We start from the raw sequence: 17,203 nt of genomic DNA, 5'->3' as shown, positions 1-17,203 counted from the left end.
TGAATTTTTTAATTCAACCTTCCTAAAAGTCCTAAACTACCATGCTCCTCTGTGCCGCAAAAGAGTGAAAACAAAAAACTGCATCTGGGTCTTTAAAAGCACCAAGCAGACGATGGTCATAAGAGACAAAACCTGAAAAAAATGGCATACAACTACCAATCTTTCTGACCTCCAACAGTATAGACACCTTCACAACAAAGTAAAACGTCCAGTCATCAATGACAAAAACAATTATTATATTAAACTGCAGCATAATTTCAAACAAAACCCAAAACAATTTTGGGCCTCAGTATCCGCACTATTAAACCCAGGTTCAAAAAGTAATCCCTGTCCACACCCTGAAAAAACACCTCTAGAAATTGCCACAATCTTTAACTCATATTTTGTAGAAACTATAGCCAAACTAACCGCCACATTCCCACCACCACCTTCTCTAAAACCACTCCACCAACTACGACCACCGAGTAGACCCTCCCACTACCATATTTTCTCTCTCTCCAATCCCAACATCTACTATATACAAACTCCTGCTTAAATTAAAACCAGGAAGCAATGCCCGTGACAACCTACCCCCAGAATACCTGAAATTGCCAGCTCCAGCCACCTCCTACCCCATTAGTATACTCCTAAACAGGTCAATTCAGGAATCCTGTATACCCACCATCTGGAAGAAAGCCTACATTCTTCCCCTACATAAAGGTGGTAATAATACTGATACCTCTGACTTCTGTCCCATAGCTATATTGTCCCCTATTTCTAAAATCTTAGAAAAATGCATACACTCCCACCTCCAGCAATACCTCTTAAACAATAATCTTCTATCTTCCTGTCAACACGGTTTCCACCCCACTCATAGTACTACCACTGCTCTCCTATCCTTCACAACTACTGTTAATCAAGCAAGCAATGAAGGAAAACTCATCTCCTCCCTTTTCCTTGATCTGTCCAAGGCGTTCGACACCATTTCCCACTCCCTACTTCTCTCCAAGCTTTCAGCTCTGAGCCTATCCCCACCAACTCTGCTCTGGTTTTCCAACTACCTATCCAATAGAAAACAATCCACTAGATGGCTTGAATCAACCTCACCATTCCTTGACACCCCCACAGGAGTTCCTCAAGGATCCATATTAGGCCCTCTACTGTTCACTATTTTCATTAATGACTTTCATTCTTGTGTCCCCAACAACTTGGTTATTCAATATGCAGACGACTCAACTATAAGTTGTACCTCCAAAACCATACCTGAACTACTCTCATACACACAGCAAGCATTCTCCTCTATTGAAAGCTGGATGACTAACAATCATCTCACACTTAATCCAATCAAAACCAAACTTCTTCTCTTCTCTTCTCCCCTAATAAAACCACCACTACAAACAAACCAGACTTCAAAATCAACTCATTAAATAAAACCACCCTAAAAATTGTCACACACACAAAACTGCTAGGTGTCACCATTGACAAAAGCTTAACCTTTGACCAGCACATCCACAATAACATAAAAAAAACCACCAGAAGCTAGGAACCCTCTACAGGCATAAACACTTCCTCATCCCCACTACCAAACAAATCTTGGCCTCCACCTTTCTACTACCCTCCTTACTATATGGTGCCCACCTCCACACTAACATTCGCACATCCCTAAAAAACAAAATGGAAACCTGTTATAATAAAATTGTGAGATTTGCATCTAGTGCCACCTAATCCTCCTATCACTGTTCCTCACTTCACACACTCAAATGGCTTGAGCTACCTCAATACCTCAGTCATCAACAACTCTCGATAGCCCACAAAATTATCTATAAACCCATTGACTGTCCTGCCCTTACCTCCACTCTAACTCAATACCACCCAAACAGACTACTTAGATCAAAAAATAAGACCCTGCTACTCGTCCAAAAACCTGCACTCTTTGCTGGCCATGCACTCTACTCTTTCTGTATTGCCATACTCTGGAACTCACTCCCTACATCACTCAGAACCACCAATAATGCTAGGTCCTTCAAAGATGACCTCCATTCACATCTATCTACCCATTGGCAATGCTCCTGCTCCACACCCCACATTACCTGACCCTTTCCAATTGTTCCACTGGCAAATTTGTACCCATACTCTATATAACTGTTTATTTACTGTTATGACTGTTAAAATTTTCAATTTCAATTAGTAATTCAAAATGCAACTGCTCATATTCTGTTATGACTGCTAAAATTTCAAAAAATAAATATGTCTAACATTTTTACTTGTTGTAACTAATAGTTTTTCCCCCTTTTATTTGTAACTTCAGTCTGTAACCTAACTGTATGGTGTACTAAATTTACTGTTTCCACTGAAAATGGGCTCACTCCGGCCCAGTTGACACTCCTGGCAAACAAATATAAAACAAATAAATGATAAATAAATAAATGTGTTAGTCAAGAGCATTTATCTCTATTTGGGTGACTTTATCATACACAGGACAGTGCAAATGTTTACATTAAATTTAATAATATCATGGACATTGTCAAGTTGCAAGAGAAAAACTATTATGGAGAACATAAGAAGCAATATCTGTTACGATTATCAAGAATAATGAGAACTTTGGTTAGTTAATGAATAAGTCATTGTAAGTTATTTTTATTGTTATTTTGATTAAAGAATTCCAATAATGTTTAGGAGCATTTGTTGTTGGTGTGACAAGTTTGTCTATGTTTTGGTAATTGAGGTCACCCATGAGAATACTATTAACTCTTTTCATCACATCTCATGCCACCAAACATAAATCATAAGCAACAAATATAACTGGGAATGAACAGATATGATTTTTTTTCAGGGGCAAACTCCCTGCACCCAATATGTGAGGCCTTAATCACCATACTCCTTTCCTAACTGTAATAACTCTAAAACTGCACAATCTCAGATAAGCGACAGTACTGAATTATCTCCTCCCTCCAGGTCATGTGACCTTGATTTTCATGTGTGTGTGTGTGTGTGTGTGTGTGTGTGTGTGTGTGTGTGTGTGTGTGTGTGTGTGTGCATACATATATATATATATATATATATATATATATATATATATATATATATATATATATATACATACACACACATAGATAGATATAGATATAGATACATGTAAGTAACAGGTGACACAGCAGCACTGCATGTTTGGATTCATGACAGAAATTTAAATTATTTGTGATCATCACTGAAAAGTGTAATCACAAAAGTGAGAATTTGGAGTGACACATTGAAATCAGAAATGTTTTCTAGCACAAGTGCTTTTACAAGGGAGTTTGCCCCTCCTGCACTCACCACATGCGGTAGGCTGTGCCACCACATGCTCCTGCTACTTATTTATACTAAGTCCAAGATCTCTGTACCTATAGTCCTGATTTTAATATGCCAACCTGGCCAATTTCACATTTGTAATTGCACTTTAGAACATCAATAGTAATCATCATCATCATCATCACCATCATCACCCCCCTTTCCCCCATTTTCTTAATGAGGTCAAGGTATTTTTGTCAACTCTCAGCACCTCTCTTAATTCAGTGTCAGTCTCCTGCCTTCTTCAACAGTCATGCATCACTGTCATAGGCCTTCTCTCAAGCAATCCATCCATCTCTTTGCTGGACATCCTCGTTTCTGCTTGCCTGCTTCCTGTCTCTCCCAAAGCTGTTCTCTTTTGTTCATCTCTGCAATTGGGTATGCTTTATATTTTGCTCTGATATCATTATTTCTTAATCTGCCCCACAGTGTACATCCTACCACCTGTCTCAGGCACTTCATCTCCATCACCTATAGCTATTATAACTGCTCTGCCTTCACTGAGCAGATTTCTATAGCATTCAGAAATACTGGTTACACCACTGTTTTGTACACCTTACAGTTCAGTTCTTTAGCATTTTTCTGTCACACAATGCCTCTGACACTTTGTGCCAATTTGATGCAGTGCCTCCGATACTAGCTTTGAGCTCCTCATTCAGATTTCCCTTCCCATCAACCACCCCTCCCAGATACTTGACGCTGTTAGCCTATTTCACTGTTTCCATTCTACCTCAATTTTCAACTCTTCTGATTTCCCTGATTTACAGCCTTGACACTTATTTTGTCTGTACTTAGGTTCATCCCGTCTCTTCAATTTTGCATTCCATTCCCCTATCTTTTGCTGAAGTTCCTGTTCAGAGTCTACTTGTAATGCCACATCATCTACATATAGCAGCTTTGTTGATCTGTCCCCTCCAGCTTCTTTGCTACTGAAGTCCATCACCAGTATGAACAGCAGTGGGCTTGGAGATGAACCCTGATGTATACCCACTCTCACTGGTAACCCCTCTGTGGGTCTGAACACTATTTGTACTTGTGTCATTGGGTCCTTGTACATAGCCTGCAGTAATTATGCCTATGTTTCCAAGATATCAAACCACTGCAGGACTGACAAATCAATTTTCTTGTAACCTTGTCATAATTTCCAAGTGTAGGAATGCCCAGGCAGACTCTTTCCTCATCTCTGCTTCTTCTCCACCATCTCACTGCAAACATCAGATCAGCTGTGCTGCATCCTGATCTGAATCCAAACTACTCATCACCCATCTTACTTTCTAATACTCTGCATATTCATTTATCAGTCACTCTCTCCAGGACTTTCATTCAGTGTGACAGGAGTTTGATACCTCTGTGCTGTCCACAGTTATGAATGTCCCCTTTGTTCTTGTACACAATGGCACTAGTATACTTATTATCCAGTCATCTGGGATACACCTGTCTGTTCATACTGCTATGTGCATCCCTAGGAGTAATTTTTCTCAACGAGTCACATTTCAGACTAGCATCCTGAATTTTTGCATTTTGCCTTGTTATGCCGGTTGCTGATAGTGACCAAAAGATACAATTTCTTTAAAAGCTGCTTTTTTGTGGAATTATACACACAACAGACATATGAAAATATATTAATTATATATAAATATATTATAAACATAACATAATGTATAATAGTCTCCTTCAGCAAACATGACATCCCCTGTAACTATCACATCAACAACACACCCCTGAAAATTGAGCCGGTAATTAGGGATCTGTACAACAAACTGTCCTTCAATCACCATGCATCAACTATTGTAACAAAGACCTTTTTCATTGCATAGCTTATTAGTAAAGGTATAGCATCTAGGTCCAGGAATATGATTATTCTACTGTACTCAGCACTTATTAGGTTGATCAGTGAGTATAACCCCCCCCCCCCCCCCCCGATAGGTATCTGTCCAAAAACTTAACACAACTTGAATGACTGCAATTCTTTCTCACCAAAAAGATCAAGGGCCTAAATCATAAAAACTGCACTAACCACCTCAAATCCTTGACCCTCTTCTTGGCATCATACATGTTACTGAGGGTCTGTTTCTGCCTTATGTACAGAACCTCAACAGACCCTGTTCTCTCAGTTCTTCTGCACATCTGCAATTCCAGTGGGGCATAAACAGATCTTAATCTCTTCTGCAACATAAATAGAACATTCTGGAGGGATAGATATGCATCACAGAGAGTACTACTTTGTTGGAATTGCCTTCCACATCACATAAAAAAATGTACTTTCCTTACTCTGTTCAAATATAAGCTAGACAAATGGATGGGAAACTGCAAAGTCACCCCTGGTTTCATACCCTTGTCCTTATTATGAACAGGATAATGTAAATATTCTGCCTGACTCTGGGTTCTTCATACTTAAATTACAAGGGCTAAAGATGTCATAGGAATGCAGGGCTAGGCTTCTTAAGATCATCAATCTATGAACCTATAAATCATCTTCAGTGAAATGCAATTCTAGAGTCGTGACTAGTTAAAAGTAGTCTCATTTTCAGTTGAAGTAGTCTGTGGAAGTACTTTATGTGTTCTTTGTTAGCAATGAAAGGGGTTCCATGGCATCCAATAATGATGAATTCTGATTATCTGCTATCATTTTTACATGTAAAATTTCTAAATCTGAGAATTATCTGTGAATTTTTATTCTATTAGTCCCACATTTAAGTAGGCTCATATAAATACAAAGACATCTTAGTTATTCAGTTTGATCTACAGCAATGAAAGGAGGGTGAGATCTAGTAAATCTGGTGCTGAGTTAATGTCTTCCAACTATATTTCATTTATGGAACACATTCATGTTCTCAATGAAGAGAAAGGCTTTGAGACTACCATTTTTCCTAACTTTCTTGTATTTATCAGGACTGCCTTCGGTATAGTTTTTGCTGGATGATTTTTTGTCACCTTTTTAGGGTGTAATTTGTACAGAACTAAAAAAAGGCACTAGAAGAATGGAAATCTTCCTCTTTGGTGGTTCTACTTCCCAGAGCAGTGACTGCAAAAAAAAATGCTGCAAATTAGGGAGGCTGGTTACACATCCTTTTAAAGGACGAGGAGTATATGAAATGTAATGGGAGTCTCAAGGGAAAGGTCATCCTGAGAGGTTATGCCACTTGGGGAAGTGATGCACTTTTGCTGATGCCCACTGCATGTTGACCTCTGTGGTATATTACTGGGCATGTACTGTAGGAGTTACTGATTAACTACAAAAATCTCTGTCTCCAATATGGATGATGGTGTTGCTCTACACTGCTTGATCCTCACCCCACGAGGACTGAATGGGCCTTAGTGCTCCAAATGGGTCAGTTGAGGAAATGAAGAGAGAAAACTCGATGGTCACCAGATCAGGTACAAAAAGAAAGCAAAAAAATATAAACACATGGGTTTCTCATTGTCATTGAGAATAACTGGAAATCCCCATAATATCTTTCTATATGTTAGTGCATGATGACTTCTCAAACTGCTAACCACTATACAAACCATAATTATGTCCTATATTTCATGGAATCTATTTATATTACTAGCTATAGCCCTAAATTCTGCTCCCACTAAGCAGGGTACTGTTACTTGCTCCTTGCAGTGCCTTGTGAAATATGTCTCTGTCTTCGGAACTTGTTGAGCCACTGATCAGAAGTATGTTGTCAGTGCTGCCTGCATTTAGCATGTTTCTAACGTGTTCTGGAGTCAGGCTAGGTTTAGAAAAAGTTCATGCCTAGTGCCACCCAACTCCACCAACTCCAGTGCAACAAAATTAACTACACAGTCTATAGGTAGAGTTGTGGCACTAATACCATTTCCAGTTGCACTCATAAAGTAATACTTATTTCAGAATGGCAATGGTCTTCAAAACAAACAACTTTTTAACACGCTAAGGACTTTGTTTGGGATAACAATGATGCATGTTTTGAAATGCCATAATCTCTGTTGATGTTAATGCAAAAAGATATCACTGGTATGCCCCTCAACAATTGTCAGTATGTCTGAGGGTAATACTGGCTTCAGTTTTGTTTCTAACCAACTAGGAGACTGTTTCACTTTCATTTTAAATAACGTATTTTTTCAATCTTTGGTCTTTAACGGTTAGCAGCTTTGAACACAAATAAAGTTCAATTATCAAAGTCTTGTATCATGTCATACATCTGTTAAAAAAAAAAAAAAGGAAGAAAGATTGCATGCCAAGAAAACATAGCAGTTCAAATATGGAAAATGGTGCAACAAAGTCAAGCCAATGCAAAGATACAGTGGTTTGACAAAACATACACTGGTGAACACTAGCAGGCCACAAGCCTGTACTTGAGAGAAGAGGCTGTTAAGAAAACTAGCTGAGGCATTCTGGACACCATCAAACAAGCAGTATTTGGGACAAGCAGCTACAATATGTAGCCAAACATCTGCAAGAGTTTGAGAAGTGAGACTGCAGACTAGACACATGTTCTGCTACAAGCCAGTTATAATGAAAGACATCATCGGAGAAAATATATTGTTGATGAGCAATATTACAAGGATATGCAAAGAAAAATAATTCACAGATATAGTTGTTGTCAGTGGTTTTGAGGTGGTCAGGCACGTCACAGCAAAGGCAGATACATGAGTTCAAAAAATATATTTTTTATTTTTTTTATTCTGACTAGGACAGTATGATGTTATACAGACATATTGGTCCGGGTATAAAAGCAAGAATCTTTCACTAAGATCCAAACCAGATCTGTGCCAACAGTCTGGCTTGCTTCAAAAGAAAAACTAGCAGCTGCAATCAGATTACTTACTGCATGTATTTGTGTTATACAGGAAATAAGTATTTCTGGCACTTCATTGTCTAATTCTGCTAAGCAAAATGCTTGCTTTGACCATATTTTGCCTTGTCTGACCTTGGATCTCAGACATACACAGAGAGCAAGATGATCTAGACCTAAACATTTAGGTCATGTGAAGATGGCTCTGACTAACCACCTCTATATTTGAAGAAATGACTTTACCTTTAAATGGCAACCAACTGGATTACTATGTCTAAATTCTGAAGCCATCTCTTATGTTTATCCATATCATGTTTATGATATACGTGCATAGATATACATAGTTTCTACTACACTCTAGACTAGTATTAAGGTTTAGGAAATTAGAACATACAGAGTACAAACATGAGTACATGTTACATGGTCTGGTGGACAGACATGCAAGGTAGCTTCATATAGGCACAAGGTACTGCAGAAGATATATATATATATATATATATATATATATATATATATATATATATATATATATAGCTGTACAAATAATACCACTGTTAATAAGGCCAAGTAAATTATATACTAAAAACATGTATTACACTCAGTGTGCTTGATAACTTTTTTATAACTTTTTTAGATACTAAGTACAGGTTAGGGGACCCTGAAATTCAGGGTAACAAATAAATATCTGCACCTAAAGTATGTGTCTGCCAAAGTAAATGTTATGTTCATTTATAAAGCCCACAAAGATGAAAAATGATCTGCTCATGTAATTTTAAATTTAAATGAAGCTTCTGTTTCAGTAGTGATGATGAGTAATACTTCATAACCAGTTCCTGCTGTAGTAGTATAAAAGCAAAAAGCCCTAGTTTCACTTGCATTACTTTTCTCTGCATTTTTTGTTTTTATTTTAGTCATGTTGCCATTAGACATTTTACATAGGGCTTCCTTCTCTTTTTCTGTTATTTTGGTGTGTGTATTTGGAATCAAATGCTTGCATTTATGAGAATATACATTCCATTTTATTTTATTTATTTTATTTGTAGGTCAATAAGAGCAATACCCATTTTTTTTCTTCGTTTCTTTCTTTCTATTTGTATGCTCTCCAGCTATCATTTGATACTGTGAATCTGCTTGCATTGGTCTATTTTATCTTTGTGTCCCAGATATTATTTACAGGACTGTAGCAGTTTGGGAAGGGGAAGTGGTTTGAAACTGAACAGCAGACAGCATTACATTTACTGCCCTATGAGCCAGGTGATTATTTTTTTTTTTGCATGCCCTAACTAGCATATGGCATTGGTTAGTTCTAGGCAACCTTTGATGCCAAATTCCTAGTGGCAATCTGCTGTGAGATTACAACTCCATCCCTATTACCAGGGATATGGCAAAATCTCAGGCAGAAAGCCCTCCTTCCCACCCTCATGGAGTAGATCATCAAATAAAAAGCTGCTCTTTCCCACCCCATTAGTCAGCTCCTCCAGCAGTCAGTCTGCTAACTGAACATGGGTTGTTTGCTTCACAGTCTGAGTACTGTCCCTGTACACCATGGAGCCATCGCAACAATATCTGTTTTAAGTGAAAGCAAGACTTAATACAGCATTTAATATATGTACATTTAGACAAATACATTCCACAATTAAAAACACATTTTTAATGCAGGCCTTGTACAAAAAAATGAGAGATTGTTTAAATACTATTCTTGTAATGACTACTGATGTATAATTTACAGATCTGTGAGTTTTCCCTTTAAAAAGTATGGAAATGTCCAAACACCACGTGAAGGTCTCATTTCATCCATTAGGTCTGAGAAAGAAAATAAATTCATGACTGAGATTGAAATGCAACTATATTACACCTTAAATGATTATGTACTCAGTCCTGCTTATAACGGACATTTGGTTTGACATCAAATGCAGTAGGCAGTGCTTTTTGTCATATGTAAGTTTAACTAAATCTCAAGATGGCATGTGTAATGATGTGAGGTATTGCCAAATGTGCCAGGAAGACTAGGGCAGTGCATGTGTAACATATGCCAGCATAGTTAGCTGGAGTTTGGTAAACAATTTTATGTCATTTATCTATCACACTGATTTGTATAGATATGTGTGTTAAAATGTATCAACAGTGTTATTATAACTGATTAAATGTTTATGTTTAAGCAAAGAATTTGGGAAGGGAAGTGTAGAGTTTCTGAAATTGTTCTATAGCTTTCAGATACTGCAACAGTTCTTGGCAAAGCTCTGAGTGTGTATTGTACCAGAGCCAGGTGGTCAAATGTGATGTCACTCTATAACCAGCACTGAGAGGACGGAACTCTCACAACAGTTTGTTGTGTTTTCTTTGGAATCTGATATAAAAGATCTTTGTCAGTTGAGTTAGTTAGTTCAGACTGTTAGTAGCTCATCACCTTGCCTTGTGGAAGTAAGCATCTCTTGCCTTGCTGTATTAATTAAGTTAGCTAGAGAACAGTTATTCTTTAGACAATCAGGAAATGCAGTGAGAATAGTTAAGTATTGTTTTTCTGCATCTGTTCGAATCTGTCCAACTGTGTTATTTTTATTTCTCCTGTGACTGAAACTCTGGTGTTTATTGTACTTAGATACTTAGTATTCTCATGCTTTCTATTTTATTTATTATTAAATATTTTATACCTTACATTGTGACTGGTCTTTTAGAGAATATGTTTAACATCTTGAGAGTACTTGCACTTATTTCAGTTATGCTGTGGCCACTCCAGAAAGCCATGCTGCTCTGGTTACACTCTACCATTTATTTGATCTCTGAGATAACTGTATAATTAACATATCAATGCATTGAATGACAAATAATAATTCACCATAAGGCCCAGGTAAGCATACAAATATAGTTCATTCAAGTGTTTCATGTTTACAGTTAAGTATTCAACAGGTAGGTTACACAGAAATGGTGCCAAATGTTGCTTTTCGGGTATTGTCAAAAATGCCCAACAACCCTAGAGTCTTGTCTATCAAAATCCATCTGAAACCATATCCTTATATCAGCCACATTATCAACAGTTGACAACAAAACTATGCCACCAACATAGATCAACATCTTAGATTTTAAATCAAAAGTATTGTGTGTTCATAGCTACCATGAAAAACACAGGCCCCAGTAATGATCCTTGAGGTACCCTATGGGCATATGCAAGATTAGAATAAACTGATACAGTTTTTTCTGAATTACTGTTTATTCAACAGATGTGGTTTGCATCAGTGTACACAGTCTGTCCCCAGTTCTAGGTATGAGAAACAATAAATGATGTCATTATGCAAACTGAATTGAAAGCATTAGAAATATGAATAAATACACTAAAAGCAGATTTAAGCTTGACAGACCAGAGCAAGTGAATTAATCTTAGCAGTTTACGTAGAATGTATTTTTTAGAAGCCATGCTAAAAATCTGCAAGTTTCTTGTTTCTATCAAAGAAATCAACAAGCTGGTCAGAGAATAGTCCAAAAATAAAAAAAATAAAAAAGTTGACATTAAGATTGAATGCTCTTGGCCTGTAATTGGAAATGTAGGTCTTGTCACCCTTTTTAAACACAGGAGCTAGTAGAGAGCTTTTCCACTCATCATGAAAAAAAAATGGTCAATAATGGAATAATTAAAGAAATGAAGAATTGGACAGTTAGAAGAGGCCAGTTTTAAAAACCTTATGTCAATGCCATCTAAATAAATAAAAGGCTTGTTTTGATTGGTCAGTATTGCCTGATAAACCTGTTCAGTTGTGAACAACAAAAAAGAAAAAGAAAACTGAATCAAAACACTAAGGTGTCAGCTTAGACAAATGGCTGAATTAGTCATAACAGGAAGCTACTGCCTTCCTCCCCTGCATTGCTTTCCCAAAACACACTACATGCTGTTGCAGCAGGATCTGTATCAGCCCCACATATACTGTTTAAAAAGCAAGTGTAGCCCCTGACTCATATTTCTCTTCAACTGGTTCTTCCAGCACCTCAGCCATCCTTGAGTGTAGTCAGGGCTTCACTTCTCCATGCCATGTAGTCAATATGTCTCACAGTGGTTATCACAATGTGCACTAGAGGTTACATCACTTTTGTTACAAATAAGCTAAAGTAGGAAATGTCAAGTTTGAACTGTCAAAATTTCTGATGAACATCTGTTTTGCTCTTACCAATCTCAACCAAATCTCAAAACTTTCCAGTGGGACAACAGACTGAACCCTACCACTGATCTACTAATGCATAAGAAGTATTCTGTACTCTGTGAACAGCATTTCTGCTCCCACCACATAGCAACAGAAATATAAAAGATTAACAATGAGAAGACAGCAAAGACCTACCCAAGATTTAGTCATGAGTAAATATGACTAACAAATTCCAACTGATTAGCAGAACCTGGATTACTGACCAAAACTTCTTCAATTACAATAGCAGTATCCTCAAAGCAATATCTTCCTGTGGTTTTCTACTTAAACTGTCACATCTACACACTTATATCATGATGACTCGTTCAATATTTTCCATACATTTAGAAATACCTCTGATTAGTAGTTTCTTGCCACAGGGAAAAAGTAATCCTTTAGTAAACAAAGAGACAGCATTAGTCTTTCTTTTGTGATTATTGAATATTGCACAACTCTTTTTTTAATTAAAGGAACAATACAGACGTAAACTGCAAGCAGAAATTCACTTTGCCAAATAGTCTAGTTGAGTAACCCCTCTATAAAAAAAAACAGACGCCATAAGCAACATTAATACTGCAAGATTTAGTATGAATATCTTTTGTGTACCTCACATAAAACAAAGTCTAGCTAATTTGATCTACTCTGCTATTGATTACACTTCTGCATTTTTTTTGTTTTTGAAATGTTTTGCATCTTACCTGGGCTGAGCATGGAACTGGTCAGTATTCATCAATGTACTACCCTAGTAAAAAAGATATAAATAAATAAAAATAAAAATATTTTAGATTACTTTCAACAGTTCAGTTAGTTCTAAACTAAGTAAAGCTAAAAAAACATTTTCTTATCTCTTATCTAAGAAGGCAGGAAAATCAAGAAAGGAGGATACAAATAAAACTGTAATTCTTAAACGTTGCCAGAGTATTCATGAGATAAATGTGTCTAAGTATACAAACATGTCTCATCTATGTTCAATTATAATCCTTTATTTGAAAACTTATTATTCCCAGTGTATATATATTGTGTCTTCTTCAAATCCAGACAGAAAAAGGGAGGACATTGTTTCAGTCTGTAGTTTTCTTCTCCTTAGGACTATTATACTTTGACATTTGGCAGGATTGCTTCCTGTTTACAGACTCCAATGGCTGTCAATTTAATGTTTATGATTATGGCCAGAGTTATGACCTTTGGTATTTGGTCTGACCAAAAATAACATATAACCATGGCAGCAGAGCAAATATTCCCCTATATCCCTGACTTGTCAGGCAACCACCCATTTAAGACCTATTTATTACCATATGAGGTCATAGCCAGAAGACACTTAGATGATACTTATCTTTCATTTCTAGGTCTCTCAGAGTACCTAACCTAGAGTAAATGAAGAAGACTTCATCTTAGCCACTCATATGCTGAAGCTGACAAAACTTAAAATGCACTGCAAACATGAATTACATTCGAAAGGCTGAAATTTGCTGTGGAAAACAATTTCAGTGCCGATACTGAATTGAAAATACAAAAAAAATTGGATTTGGATACATAGAGACTGAACTGCTAAACTTTATGTGAAACAAAAATTTCAGGTCAGCAAGTTTCACTTTGTCACTACAAAATGTTCCAGTGAAGTCATTAGTCAGTGACCCAAGAATGGACAAACCAAACAGTCCCTGTCAGAAATAGAGAATGTCGGGAGCATTGTGCAACAGCTGTTTTTCACGTCATGCAACTGAACTTAAGTCTATTTTTTTTTACTTGCGTACATGCTCAGTCATAGCACATTGCTTCATTAGAAATGTAACTATAGCAGGACATTATGCAAATGAATAAAAGATATCTATGATTTACCAATAGATAAGGGCATTAGCAAAGTCTTTGAAATGTGCAATAGAACAGCTATTCAGCAATGTTATAGGGGTTACTAAATCATAATAAATAAAATTGCTAATCACAATAAATAAAATGTATCAAGAATTCCTTATAAGAATTACTTAATCAGAAAAGCCGCCCCATAAAAATTCATTCATCACACTCCAATTTATGTTCCTCCTGTCCGGGACAACTAATTCTGATATGGTCTTGTGTGTCTTAATCATGCCCCCATCTCTTCTGGTTTCTAGGGAGAAGAGCTGCAGCCCATCTAGTTTCCAGTCATATCATTTCCCACCAATCTTAAACAATCTTCTGGTGGTTTAACGCAATACAAAAGCAAAATAAAAATAATGACAGCAAGAGTAATGACGGGACTGTTTGAAAAGAAGTAATCTTGGTGAAAATACTTTGACATGTGAAAAAATACAAGACTAATGGCAGAGCAAGGCACGAGAAAGTTTGTTCCATTTCACTGCTAGCTTATAATGTTCATGCCAGATCTTGTACAAGCACTAAGTACAAAGCATATGACATCATTCAATGCAACAAGCACAAAGGAAGAGCAGAATGGCAATGCAGCCTTCAATGATAAATCATAGTTACTTCTGATGCCACTGAAGAAGAATGGCCATCCTTCAGAATGACATGTACGAGACCTATGGAACAGATATACAGCCAAGCGGAAACTGTAGTGTCAACTACAGTGCCTTTTCTTCTGATACCATATCTCATCTGAATATCAGTATAAAGGAGATACATTGTCAAGACAGCCAAGTAAGAGATGACCATGCTGAAGTGTATCACATTTCATGTCTTTGCTGAAGGCTGACATGGCCCCATTATACATTTCTTTTTATCAAATGCTCTTAAAGGTATATTACCCTGATTATATACATTGTATGTAACAACCATAACCAACACCCTCAGATCCTCTTCCTGCTCTGTCGCCATCCATAATAGATAGATATACCTCCAGATCTCTTTCTCCTGCTGGCACTTCACGTCAGGATAGCTGAGGCCTAGGCACAGTAATTTACATCTTTCTGCATTAAACCTCATCTGCCACCTTCAAACCCACTTGGTCAGTGTTTCTTAATCCTTGCTTCAACTCTTTCCACCCACCCCCACTACTCCACCTGGCTTAATGTAATCAGCAAAAAGTTGATCCATTTTTGTTTTCCTCAGATATATCTGAAACAAACACATTGATGAGTACTGGACTCAGGACCAAACTCTTTAGTATTCAACTAGTCACCTTCCAGATTCCTGACACTATCTGTCTGTCCACCACCTTCTGTGTCCAACCAATGAACCATGCCACAGTCCACTGCCTCAGTTTTGATCCTGACTGCAAAGATTATTCGCTTCCTTTCTCATTACTGATAAAGGAATTTTGCCGGTGCAATTCAAATACAACCTGCTCAACTGTAACTGATGCTTCAAAGAAAAATCAAACATCCCAACAAATTACAGCTAACAACATATACAGATTCACTGCTGTTCTCCCTGAAAGAGAAAAACACAGTAGTGTTCTAAATAAGGCAAACTGATTTCTAATAAAAGAATGCTATACCTACTTCTGGTGTCCATTACATATGCTTTTTAACCTAGACCCCTTTCCTTTTTCACAGTAGATTAAACAAAAGGACTATCAGTTACAACCTATGATCTCAGTTAAATGACACCTTTGTTTTACTCCTCCAAATAAACTTCACATAACCAACCACAGCTTTTCAACAATGGTTCCCTTACATGGACTCCCTTCCACTAAAACTTCAGTTTAGCTCTTCCTTCCAAGTTCTTAACCAACTGAAAACATTTCTATGAAATGAAGCTACCTGCATATACATTAAGAAAGCATATGTTACATAAATTTAGTCCTGTAACTCGGAGTTATGATAGGATGTCTGTCTCGAGTGCAAACTATCAGGGGGTGAAATTAGCAGTGCTAAAGAGGTGCTGATTGAGTGCAAGTACAGATTCAGGACTGACTGGTTCTCAACTTACAAAGGGTCCTCGGTTTTTGGTTGAGTTGGGGTGTCAGTCTGGGGAATGCACAGGGTGCCAAATGACCTAGTTACAGCACTGCATAAACTACTTATTCACCTTTAACGTCTCTAATTAAATACCTTTGCCCCCACTTAATTCCTCAAATTACACCACTCACCCCACTCTCTTCTCTGTTTTCCCCTCCTGTCTATGATCTCTTACTAACCCTTTTCACTCATATAATTCGCTTCCATCTCCTTTACCTCCCATCCCTTCATATAAGGTGTAAATATTTTATATAATATATTGAACATGTAAGAAGAATTGAACATGTATATACATAACACCCAGGTTTATAATTATTATCATATAGTTATAATGTTTACATTTTAGCACATACTTACTGCAGCCTTTACGAACTACAAAAATAAAGCTGTACATAAATTTTACTTTGTCTAAATAATTGATCTTTGTTATTTGTATTTCTTTTTATTTTATTTTTATTTATTTAACATTTAACGGGAAAGTCCGATTTGGAACAAAGCCAATATTCAGCGGAGGCCTGTGGAGAAATGCTCCAGATGCATGTCTTTGTGACTTAGCTTTAGTTGTTGTTGCTTCCTTGGCTGAACCTGAAAACAGAACGGGATCATGGTGAAACGGTGCTCTAAACAGGGTAATGGATAAAGTCCCCCCATGATGCCAGTATCTCCTTTGTTATCCATTTCTCTCCAGTTAGCATAAAAGTAATATTAATATTTTCAATATAAATCTGTTTTGATGCTTACATGTGGATTATCACAGACAATTTATTTAACTGAATTGTATTTTATTTTCATTTTTAAAAGCAAAAACACTGGTGATCCTTTAAAGAACTGGAATTTATGTGGCTTTTGATTTTTATCATATATACATAAAAATTTACCCTGAGTACTTATCTTTGCAATACTGACTTTTAAATATGAAACATACCGTAAAAATATGTTATTTCTGAAACTTAAACAAAATAGTAACAGATAAATATATGCAAGTTATGCCCCTCCCAAACTGATCTCCTGAAACTTAGGCCCATATCTCTCAAACTTTGAGAACCTGTAATTTTCTTCAGAT

The sequence above is a fragment of the Protopterus annectens genome, chromosome 6.part0, assembly GCF_019279795.1.
Source record: "Protopterus annectens isolate FY-2018-M chromosome 6.part0, PAN1.0, whole genome shotgun sequence".
In the NCBI taxonomy this organism is placed as follows: Eukaryota; Metazoa; Chordata; order Ceratodontiformes; family Protopteridae; genus Protopterus; species Protopterus annectens.
This window is presented reverse-complemented; position numbering follows the sequence as displayed.